General features: G+C 43.0%; 1 long non-coding RNA gene across 1 annotated transcript; it reads right to left on the bottom strand.

Moving 5' to 3' along the window:
• Positions 1 to 6,398: 6,398 nt before the first annotated feature.
• On the bottom strand, positions 6,399 to 10,914 carry LOC147651470 (uncharacterized). The gene is made up of 2 exons (XR_015274064.1): positions 10,809 to 10,914; positions 6,399 to 10,500 (listed from the first exon to the last, which is right to left on the bottom strand). It is a non-coding gene; the product is annotated as an uncharacterized LOC147651470 (long non-coding RNA).
• Positions 10,915 to 12,414: the final 1,500 nt, after the last annotated feature.

Here is a 12,414-nt window from a genome sequence, read left to right as displayed (position 1 = left end):
GAGTTGACAGATTAGTACAATGTTTATCATTGTTACAGCCTCAGTAGGAGTTTGGTTTAATCTAATTAATGGAACAGTGGGAGTACAATGACAATAAAAATTAGAAGCACTGAAGAACTCTATTATGTGGCTGGTGTGACTAGGAAAGGCAGACATTATGAAGAGTGCACAACAGGAGGATGCTCAAGGGTGACTACTGCTCAAATAAGCCTTTTTTTATACTCATTACATTAAGCTGAGATTATTTTTTTTCTCACACTGTCTGCTCTGACCACCCACTTCAAGTACTCTGCATTGCCTTCTCTGTTCTCACATGCCTGTGAACTGGTCACGCTGGCAAGATAGCTCTGGTCAGAGAATCCCAGATTGATTTGGGGTGGAAGACACCTTAAAGCTAACTCAGTCCCACCCCCTGCCATGGGCAGGAACACTTTCCACTATCCCAGGCTGCTCCAAGCCCTGTCCAAGCAGGCCTTGGACCCTTCCAGAGATGGGGCAGCCACAGCTTCTCTGGGGAACCCGTGCCAGGGCCTCACCACCCCCACTATAAAGAAGTTTTTCTCAAATTCTATCTAAATGTCTTAGTTTTTCCAAGAGCCACAAAAAAAAATTTAAAAATCAGGGTTTTTGTTGATAATTTAGCAACAATAGAAAGCACTACCTTGAAAAAACAGGTTAAAACAAGCCTACTTCAAACCTCAGAAGCAATTTAAATAGTACTGTTTTAAAGGAGTTCCAGGCATCTCTAGTGATAAGGTAAGGGGCAGTGAGATCAAACTGTCAATAAATACCAAACTGTCAATAAGTACCAAACTGTCAATAAATACTAAAGCTTTGACTACCTTAAAAAAGGAGTCATTTTTGGGAGCTTTGTTCCATACTTCTGTGTTCTTCAGAGAACTACCTGTAATGTTCCAGGAGCAGGCATGCTGAAGTAAATCTCACGGGAGGCAGTTTCAGTTCATGAGACCTGGTGTGTTCTTTTTCCCACTGTGGTGGGTTGATTTCAGTGGTTGATTTTGCACAAGTCTGATGGGTTGGTGTGCATGGGGAGGAGGGACCTAAATCCACAAGGTCCACAAGTGGAGGAACAACTTTCACAGACTTCCAGGCCTGGCTCATATCCTGATCCTAAACATCTCCAGCAGGACCAGAGGAAAAAAAAATCATCTGTGTCTAAACAAGTCAGGGATACAGAGTTGTTGGCCAATGAAACTTATTGATATATTTTATATATTAGTAAAGGCCTGTCTGCACAAACCAGCCTTTGAAATAAGTCCTGATATTAAAGGCTAAAGTCCTTGAAACCTTCCTGCAGAAGAAAGAGTAAAGCAAAACAATATCCTTGTGTGTAGGAGAAAAAATGTAAACCTGTGTGTGTTAGTCAATAGTAACTTGCTTAGCCCACAGACCCTGTAAAACCCTATATAAGTGTGCTAAAAATAGAAATAAACAGCATTCACTTTTACTTCTGTGAAGGGTCGTGAATCAGCTGGTGGTCTTTCAATAGAAACTGTAGAGTATACACCTGATTTCACAAAGCAAACAAATCCAAATTTTTAGTCTCCTTTCTTGTGAAATAGATGACAGTAGTATTGAGTAACATTGATCAGAGAAGACTCAAACAAGCTGCCCTGCAGAAGGATTCATCAAAGGTATCTACAGACCATGAATAGTCACTATCTATGAAATTTTACATAAAACAGGCATCTAGTCCTCATCCCAATATACAATAAAAAGTCTTCTAAAACTTAGGCATCAAATACAATAAATGTTGCAGCAGAGCATTGGCCAAAAGCCAAAGCACTGTCTGCTGTTCTCTAGGACATAATTTCTCTTCATTTCTGGCAGTTTTTTGATGATAAACTAGGAAAATATGATAAAGAGAAGTCTGGGAACATAGAGTGGGGATGAGGAAGCTGTGTGAACAACTTGACAGAGTGTAAAAAAGACGACAAGAAGGCAGGAAGCAGGAGAGAAAGTGGTTTGGTAATCAGCCATGAGAGGAGGATGTAGAAGTGTGGTGATTCAATGTTAGGCCCACATTGTTTCCTCTTGTATAAATTCTTAAATTTCTCAGAGTTTGCCCTGTTCTTTGTCTTTTGTAGGATTTGGAACCTAGATTTTCTTCTCTAGATGAAAATGTAGGTTATTCTCTGTCACGGCAGGGCAAGAGGACTCATATTTGGAGCAGATTTCCAGAGCTGCTGTTGGTGATTGTGATAATCTCAGCTGGATGAGCTGAGCTGCTGCTGTCAGGAGGCAAAGGTTTCATCCCACCTCTCTGAACTCCCTTCTGGCCAGAACACTCAGATTTAGAACTGACACACCAAATCTCCTGCTTCTTCCTGCCTCTCCAGAGAGCAGGGACAGTCACTGACACAAGTTACTGCTGCTTCACTACAGGGAGTATCAAGAAGGCTGGAGGGGCATGCTGGAGTGTCATGGTTTGACACTGGCCAAAAGCCAAGTACCCTACAAAGGCCGCTCATTCACCCTCCCCTGCCACAGCTGAGCAAAGGAGAGAAAAATATTAACAAAGACTTCATGAGCTGAGATAAGGACCAGGAGAAAACAGTCCAAGGGCAAAACAGGCTCAAAGGTATAAAGTGAATTCATTACTAGCAGAATCAGAGGAGGATAATGAGAAGTAAAATAAGCCCTTAAAACACCTTTTATTACCCAGCCCCTCCCTCCTTCCCACCGACAGCACAGGGAGACAGGGCCTGTGGGTTTTGGTCAGTGCATCACTGAGATTTTCTTCCCCTGCTCAGGGAGTGGAGTCCTTCCCCTGAGAGACTGTGGGGTCTCTCCCACAGGAGACAGTTCTCTGTGAACTTCTCACATGGGTGCACTCTCAAGGCAGCATCCATAGCACACCTGCCACAATGTGAGTCCCTCACAGGGCAGACAGCCCTCCCAAAACAGCTGCAACTCGAGTCTCTCTTTCCCTGGGGTACAGCCCTCCAAGGACAGGCTGCTCCAGCCTGGAAGCAAGGCCCTCTCTCTCCAATGAGTCTTCCACTAAACCACAGCCTCCTCCAGGCATCCACCTGCTCTGGCATGGGCACTCCAATTGGCTGCAGGTAGATCTCTGCATCCCCTGTGGATCTTCCCCCTCCTTCTCCACTGACCTTATTGTTTCCATAAACAGAAACTTGTCTCCCTATTGTTTCCCTTCACATGCTCTCACCTCCTCCTCTTCTCTGACAGGAAGAAAAAACTGCGTCCACATTGTTTTGATTTTCTTCTTAAATCTGGTACCCCAGTGGCATCATCTCTAATTGGCCCAGTTTTGGCCAGCAGCATGGCCATCTTCAGAGCCATCAGGGATTGGCTCTGCCAGACATGGTGGAAGCTTCCAGCAGCTTCCCACAGAAACCACCTCTGTGGCCCCCCTGCTACCAAAACCCAGACTGTGCAAAACCAACACATGGGTCCACAGAGATGAGTAGAGTGGAACACCTCTCCTATGAGGAAAGGCTGGGAGAGCTGGGGGTGTTCACCTGGAGAAGAGAAGGCTCCAGGGAGACCTCAGAGCCCTTTCCAGTGCCTAAAAGGGGCTCCAGGAGAGCTGGAGAGGGACTTGGGACAAGGGATGGAGGGACAGGACAAGAGGGGTGGCTTTAAGGTGAAGGAGTGCAGGGTTAGATGAGATATTGGGAAGAAATTCTTCTCTGTGAGGGTGGTGAGAAGCTGTGGCTGCCCCATCATTGGAAATGTTCAAGGATTGGAGCAACCTGGCTTAGTGGAAGTGCCCAATGTGTCTCGTGTTGCACCAGTGTCATGTCCAGAGACAGTTTAGCCACTGGTGACCAATGTGGGAAATCAACGAGATGAGTCTCCATTTAATTAATTCAATTTAATTTAATTAAACTCAGGAATCCATTTATTGGGGCGTCACCAACACAGAAATTAACCCAGCATAAACCAGAGACAGAGAACCCTGAACAGAGGCAGGGTGGTGGGTTTTATGCGGCAGAGCAAGGGTGGAGTTTAGGGTCTGGGTCTCATAGGGACACAGCAAGGGAGAAGGCCCAGGGGCACAAACCAATAGGGATATAATAGGAGGGGTTAATGTAGCACAAAAAGGGCAGAACACCTCAGGCTGACACCCCACAAGGCAGTTGGGGTTGGAGAAACTCTTCCGGGGCTTATAAGGCACATCCCCCAAGGCAGAGGGGTGGAATCCACTCTTCCAGGACTTAAAGCCATGCCTCTCACTTTTAACACTGCCTGTATAAAATCAAATCCCCGCCTCTTTGGGCGGGGGCACTCCACATCTGCCCGTGGCAGAGGGTGGAGCAAGATGATCCTTAAGGTCCGTCCCAACTCAAACCAGTCTGGGATTCTATGATTTTAAGTTCAGGATACTTGGGATTATTTTGCTTTGTAAAAAAAAACTAATTGCCTGGTAACTCTTTATTAGCAAAGTTAAGATTGCCTGGGAGCTTTCTGGAGTTTAGTGAGTGGCCACAAGTTGGGTATCTGAAAAACAGGGAGGTATGCAGGGTCAGGAGGGACTTTTGTATGGAAGGATTTTTACCAGAGGAGAAGGAGAAGGAAGAGGAGGGATTCTCTCGTCAGAACAGCTACAGAGGTGAACGTGCAGGAGAGGGCGCCCGACAGCAAGGAGTAAAGTCTGGTGTGACAACATCTCATTAAAACAGGGAGAGAACATCTGGTTTAAAGTTTTGGTCGAGGTTGTATTTTGCATAACCTCAGAGTTAGAGTGGCCAACTGAGCATCCATGGTTTTGGTAGCTAGTGCATTCAACAGCAGTAAAAATCTGATTGGTATCACTCATGTCAGCAACTCCAGCCTTCAGTTGGTGAGGAGTATAATCTTTACCAATCCTCTCTAACTAGAAGTGTGAAATCAAACTAGGTAGGAAGTATACGGCTTCCTTTATGTCTTGTGTCACACCACTACTTCAATCCCAGCCGTGGATACCAGCCTCCACAGTGAACTAGTTCGTTGTTGAACTAGAAAATCCCCTTACAAAGCCTCCACATTGCTACAGTCAGTGTTGGTTGCCTGTGCCCCCAGAATGCTGAATGAGATTACAACTTGGGCTGTGTTTATTTTCAGGGCAGTAGCTATGCAAGGTTTTTGGAGACAGCAGAAACATTCAGAAGCCTGGACACTGGAGCACTGTTAGGATCTACTAAGTCTTTTTCCAGGGCAAATCCAGCATTTAGAGGAACTGCACTGAGTGGCAGCTACTTCTACCCATCTTTTCCTCAGAGTGCTCTTCCTAAGTATTTTTCCACTTGGTGAGCTGCCCTTCACCTGCTGGTGCAGGTGCTTGCTCGAGGCCAAGCTGCCACTGGGCTCTCTTTAAACCGAAGATTCAAACTTCAATCCCGTTTCATTGCTGTGAGAGCTTACTGGCAAGTAGAGCCCTGTGCACCACTAGTGAGAAGGTTCATAACTCCTCTTGGTGCCTTCATGCATGGCTGCCTCACCCAGAGCTCTGCCAAGTTGCTTCTCCTCACTCTCCTTTGCAGACAAATCTAATACAATCACAGCTGTGGTTTGGGCAGCTCATTCTAGTGACAGTTGTCATTTGTCGTGACCACACTTGGGGCTGGTGCTTCATGGGTTCCACCTGGAGTACTGCATCCAGCTCTGGGACCACAGCACAGGGAAGATATGAGCCTCTTGGAGGAGGCTACAGACATGCTCCCAGGGCTGGAGCTCCTCTGCTCTGGAGCCAGGCTGGGAGAGCTGGGGATGTTCACCTGAAGAAGAGAAGGCTCAGGGGACACCTTAGAGTCCCTTCCAGTGCCTAAAGGGGCTCCAGGAGAGCTGGAGAGGGACTTGGAACAAGGGATGGAGGGACAGGACAAAGGGAATGGCTTTCCACTGCCAGAGGGCAGTTAGATGGGATATTGGGCAGAAATTCTCTCTATCCCTGGAAGTGTCCAAGACAAAGTTGGATGGGGCAGCCTGGGATAGTGGAAGGTATCTCTGCTCATGGCAGGGGGTGGAACTGGATGTGCTTTAAAGTCCCTCCCTGCCCAAACCATCCTATGATTCTATGATTCCACATGAACTTCAGATTATTTTTCCTTCTTTTTAGAGATTTTCTCTTTGCACAAGGCAAAACTCTGGAAATGCTCAAGTTATCACTTAGCTCCCCCAACCTTTGTTGTGGCGTGTTGTTCTTGTCCATGGACTAACAATACAGCCAGTGCCTTCAGCTGGGAGCCAGCAGCCAAGTGGAGACCAGCAATAAAGAGAAGGAAGGAGGAGCAAGGGAGGGTTTTGTTTAAATTACTGGTTCTTTTTAGTATTTATTCTTGTTATCTTTTAGGTATTTGGGGAAAGAGAAGGGAACCATAGCCAGAGCATTATGTATATTTAGTCCATAATCGAAATATTTTTATCATCTCTTTTTTATTTTTTTTCTTTATTTTATTGGTTGTTTAAATAGTTACAGAAATACAGAGAAATAGGGACTAAAATTTTGCAAGATTTTAATTCTGGGCAGTGTGCCAAGTAAAAGGTAATTGTTGGCAAGACTCTGAGATTTGGTTTGCATACTGCTTTCAGTCTACAGCAGGGATCCTTACAGCTCAATTATTCTATACAGACAAAATGCTCAAAAAGCTTCATTTTAAAATGGGCTGTGTGGCTGTTAGAGAACATTAAAATCCCTGATTTCAGCCTCCTGCCCATTTCTGTGTTTCTGGGCTCTCTGGTACTTGACATAGTACTGAAAGACATCACCCCCACCCCCCAGTTCTATCCAGTAGTTACTGCCAGATGTGGCAAAAGCCAGCCTTAAGGTAGTTCAACTGCTAAACATCCAGCGAGCCATCAGAAATGTAGCAGGGCCACTGATGCTTCTTCTGTTGGTTACTTAGACAAGCAAGAGCTAATTTGTGCATCTGAACACATCAACGGAAAACACATTAAGGCAAATACAAACAACTTGCCCTAAGGAGAAGTTCTGTCTTAAGACAGGAGAGTTTAAGTGGAAGAAAATCACTGTGAGAACAATTGAACATTGCACTAGGTTGCCAGGGAGGCAGTAAAATTTCCCTCACTGGAAATATTCAAGGTCTGGTTTGACAGAGCCCTGACAGCCTAACTCAAGGATTCTGCTTCCAGCAGAAGTTTGGAGTAGATGGGCTCCAGAAGTCCCTTACAAACTGGATTTTTCTGTGATTTATGGTAATACTTTTAATCATCATGTTTCTAAGTTGGGATAACAAGAACATTGTTATTTTCTTTCATGTCAGGAAAATGAGGATTCCAGTGTCTACAGAAATACTAATTTATTATGAAATAGAAAAGGAATGAAAAGCAATAGTTGCATTTCACTTACAAACATTAATGCAACTGACCATGGTCAAAACCAGTCTGGTAAAGCTGAGCTGCATAGGTAACCAGGAGAATATAGGTCTCTCCTAAACATCATCAAAATAAGCAATAAAATCATCTCTTTTTTTACCAGAGATTTGATGGAAGTTATCAACTCTAAGTAGAGTGTGGGAAACTTTTACAGATGCTGAAGGGTTCAATCTGCAGCCTTGGAAAGAGCTTGGGTTAATGTAATGATGAAGGTGCAGAGACATCAAGTAGAAAAATTATAAAATTATGTCTCTATAGTTATAAGTAATAATATGTCTTGAGTAAGTAAGAAATTATATTAAGTAAAATAGTTTGAAGTTTGAAAGGTAGTAGTGTGATTTATAGAGTAGGTTAGAGATCAGAAGCTTTAATTGGAGTGTGTGTATGAGCACGTGACCTGTCAGCTTAGTGGCTAAGAGACAGATGCAGTGCAGCAAAAGTAAGCAAAGGTGATAGGTTAGTAAGTATAAACAGGTTTCGTGTCAACTGTCTATCGGACCAAAATGTTATATATTGCTGTGTGAAGAAGAAACCCATGACTTCCTTGAGCTATGGCTGACTTGTTGCTCCTCTCTAAATTTCACACCTTCAGACTGACATCTTATCTGGCTACTTGAGCAATAAATTGTCCCAAAGTATGGTGGTCCCATCCCTCATTATTCATCTTGTCAGTAGAGCATTGCTACATAATCCGGGCCACTGCTGTTTCTTTGTTGGTTATTTAGAGAGGCAAGAGTGAACCCAAGGCAGGTACTATGCTAAAAACGCAGATTAATTGTTACTCACGTTAACAATTGGAGAAGCAACACAGTTGAGTGTAAGAAAATCAGTCATACATCAGTTAGCTACATCTGCACTCCTAAAGGATACTAAAAGACCTTGTGTCCAGGTTTTATCACACAAATAAGTCATGGTAATAATTGATTAGAAAGATTTTTGCTGGTTGCTCCACCATTAGGATGTGCTGATGCTGCCGAGGACCTGCTGCTGTCCAGGCATGCTTTGGGTTAGGAGATGAGCTGGAGAGCTGGAGAGGATCCCAGGGATGAGGGGTGCCTCACCCACTGATGGGATTAGTGTGGAATTGCTGTGAGGCTGCTCGCTGAGTGGCTTTCCCAGCCCAGGAGCCAGGCTTGGGTGGATGGACTTGTGCTCTCAGCATCTACACTAAGTGAACAGGAAAACCTGTAAACACTTTGTGATCCCTCTACTGTAAGTTCAAAACCTCAGAGGGATAAGGTTTTTATAAAATTATCTGGAATGAAAATGAAGCAGACAAGACAGTCACTTCAGAGAGGGAAAAATACATCAAAAATCTAAACTATTCTGTTTTCATTTGTGTGTCGCCTTCTGAACTCTTTCAGCCCCTTCAATGTGCAGGATGGTATAGCAAATCCCACTTTATTTGTTACATATGCCTCCCTAGATACAGTCCTGAGGAGAAGCTTCTCCATGGAAAACCAAGCCTTGGAACAGGAAAGCTGTGTTTAAACCCCATTCTTGGTCCTAAGGAATATACTTGGAATAAAAAGCAACCAAAACCATCTGTGGCCAGAAGAAGCAAATCCAGATGTCATGGGGATTTAGCCCTCTCCTTCATTAATCATGTCTGCAGGATCATGCAGTCTACACTGTCTGGACTACATATAGTCTACATGTAGGTTCTGCAGTCTACACCTGCTGGACTTCTGAGGGGTTAATAATACAGGAACAGCAGCTCGCTCGGGAAGAAAGTTTCAGTCACATCTTTGATAATCAAATGGAAGTAGAATTTCTTACTCCTCTAAGCAGAGTCAGTATGTTTTCCTTAGTTAAGATGGGAAAATGACAGGTTTAATTTCTGGATTTGGCATCTTGCCTCACTAAATTCTTTTTCAGAGACAGTGAGACGCCTTAGCCTTCCCCTCTTACCAGGATGCCTCCTACAAATCCCTCCCTATAAACTTACTTCTACCACTTAGGAAGGTTTTCATCATCCCAGGCAGGTGTGGCTGCCCATATGAAGCAGTAAAGAACCCACTGGATCTCCAATAGATGGTTTTTTATTCTGGATTTTCTGCTGAGATCAGCAGATTGGGTCATGCCTTCTTGTTTGCTGTTCTGTAGCCGTGGGAGGACCAGGCAATGGGAAGGGCACTCAGCTGTGGTTTATTCACTAGTTTCTGTGCACCACCTCTACTTTCACGTGAGGGAACGAACCCATGAGTCTTGTTTGACAATGAAGGAATTTCGACAATGAAGGAATTTCAACAATGAATTTGTGAGGGCCTGTGCATTAGTTGTTTTGACATGAATGTCCCAACTAATTAAAATACAGCCTCAAATGGCAGCTGAGCAGGATTGATCACCTCATTTGTTACTTAACAGATTTCATAACTAGTGACTAAGCAGAGAAGGAAATGGTGTTTGAATTTACCAAATATGTTTTGTGTATTTAAAAAACAGGAAAGTTCAACACATGTATTTTATTTTAATTTACATATATACAAAGCTATGTAATTTGGCCATTGGGGCAGGCAGATGGAGTGTGCCATAGCTAGAGGTGACTCTTTAACTCTAGGATTCCTTACTTTAGAGGAAATAAAATCCAGAACCATATCTTCAAGACTCTGAGTTTTGCATCCCTATTCAGAGTTTTTACTCCTGTCCCGGATGCCCTCAGTCCTGTGGCATGTCCTCACAATCCATTTCACTCCCTTACCGATTCCCAGGGATGCTGGGTGTGCTGCACCTCTTTACTTTCCTGTTTTTCTAGATCAGCATTTCCCCCCAGCCTTCCAAAAGGAGACTCCAACTTCAAAGAGCCACAAGGCTGACATCAAAAGAACCAGCAAACAACCTTGAAACAGTGTTCATATCACGTTCCTGACATGGAAATGACAGGGCCAGCAGCACTCCCGCAGGAAAACTGGGGAGGGGACAAGACAGGTCCGGGGGAACTTTTCGCCACAGGGCTTGAAGAGAAATTAAGGTAAGGCAGAGTCTCTTGTTCTTATGGGAGAATCTTACTGATTTGCGAGGATTTTTTCACTCCAGGTGTACAGTGCTGCAGTACTGATTTGTGAGGACTTTTTCACTCCAGGTGCACAGTGCTTTCCTTTCTCCACAGCTGCTTCCTGGAGCTGTACTTAGGACAACCTGTTTATTTGTAATAAATCAATTTTAGAATCTGTTTTAAAAAGCAGTCTTGACATGCAAGTTGGTCATGTGCCTTAAGTACTAACAGATTGTGTATTTGGTTATAAAGAGTATCACTTGCTCAGAATAGATTTGCAAGTGTTTGGTTGTACTCCATAAGAATTGGGAACCTAAGAGCCACTGAAGGACCCTTGTGGATAGAAACCAAAAGAACAGAGCTCTCTTGAATGAGTACTATGAGCACTGTGCTGTTCCACTCAGTTTTGAGAAGGAATTCTTGGGAGGCAGCATTCTTTTATTGCGCTTACCTACTGTCTTAAAGGTCCAGCTGCTTGAATCCTCTCACTCCAGAATCTCAAGAGAGAGAAGCTTCTCGTTGTCATTACTGGGAAGTTTTCATCACCCCACCACACTCTGGGACAAAGAAGAAAAAAAAGTTTTTTAACCTCAAGTCTTCTACCTTTCCACTCAAAAGTATTTAGTGTTTGAAGAACAAGATGTGTGTTGTTTGGATATTGAGGACAGAAATTCACAATTTGTAGCAATGCTCATGTCTAGCTGAGCCCTGCTATTGGCTAGGGCTGTATTTGTGTATATGCATTTACTAAAAGCAAGTAGAGAACTACAGAATTCTGCCATGAATGCATTATCAGAACATTGTATTGCAGGAGTTTCAAAAATCCCTCAAATTATGTATCACATTCAATTCTGTGGGCAAAATTGACATATCTAAACAATTTGCAACCAAGCAGGGTAGAATAATGAATATAATTTATAATTTGTGTTTTTATGAGTACTGTTTTTCAATGAGTGTTCCAATGAATGGTTTTCACATGTTGAATGAGCAGCATAATAAAACATAATTGGGAAGAAAATAAGGTGTGAGAAAGGCAACCAGCAAAGCCTCCTCTTGTTTTGAGCTGTACACTCAGCAGCTTGATTATATTTTGATCTACATAACCTTTAAAAGGTATAACTATAGATAAAATTATATAATTTTACCACTATTTGCTATTGAAAATATTCCTTTGCCTTGCTTTCCCTCCTTCATGAGTGGTTCAGACTGTCATCCATACTTTTCAGCTACAAAAATAAGGGGTTTTATCTGATTTCTTCATTTGAATAATGATCATAAACAATATTTCCCCTCTTTCCTGGGACATTCAGTTCATATATGAAGCAGCACATCATATACTGTCTCCACACCATGCTTTTTCAATTCATCTTGGTATAAGAAAGATACTTTCTATAGCTAGAACAGCAATTCACTGGCACAACCTCCTCAGGGGCGTAGCAGAGTCTCTGTTACTGAAGTTCTCAACTTGCAATGGCATGAGGTGTTAGATAATCTCCTTAGACTCCCTTTCCCAGGAGAGGTTCAAAGATCTCTTGAGATCCCTTCCTAACCCAGGCTGTTCCATGATTCTAGGATTAGAAACCTGTCAAAGTCTCTTCTATGTGTGGGTTTTCAGTGCTCCATGCTGGTTAGTCTCTCAGAATTAAGGCAGTAGCTAAAGCACAACCAACTCTTAGCTTTTTTTAAGACTATTTTAACAAAATGTTATTTTTGATTTTCCAGCCAGAACAGCTGTGATTCTCTTAGAGTATCTTCTGCAGCTAGATTCTAAGACCTCCTTCTAACCTTTTAAAAATAACTCTTAAGAAAAACATATTTGTTTTTCTTAAACAAAGAAAAGGAAAGGAAAAGGGAAAGGATTCAGAGTATACTTCAACCAACAGTCTGTCCTGAGAAAAGGGCTGCTTCTATTTTGCGACATATCTCTCACGCTGTCTGCAACCTGATTTTGACTTTCAGACAATAATGATAAGAGTTTCCTCTAGCAATAGACAATTATTATTTATTCATTACAGTTTCACTACATTTGCAGCTCTCTGTGCCGACAGTATGTTGTC

The sequence above is a fragment of the Cyanistes caeruleus genome, chromosome 9 (genome assembly GCF_971803275.1).
Source record: "Cyanistes caeruleus chromosome 9, bCyaCae1.hap1.1, whole genome shotgun sequence".
Classification (NCBI taxonomy): domain Eukaryota; kingdom Metazoa; phylum Chordata; class Aves; order Passeriformes; family Paridae; genus Cyanistes; species Cyanistes caeruleus.
This window is presented reverse-complemented; position numbering and strand designations above follow the sequence as displayed.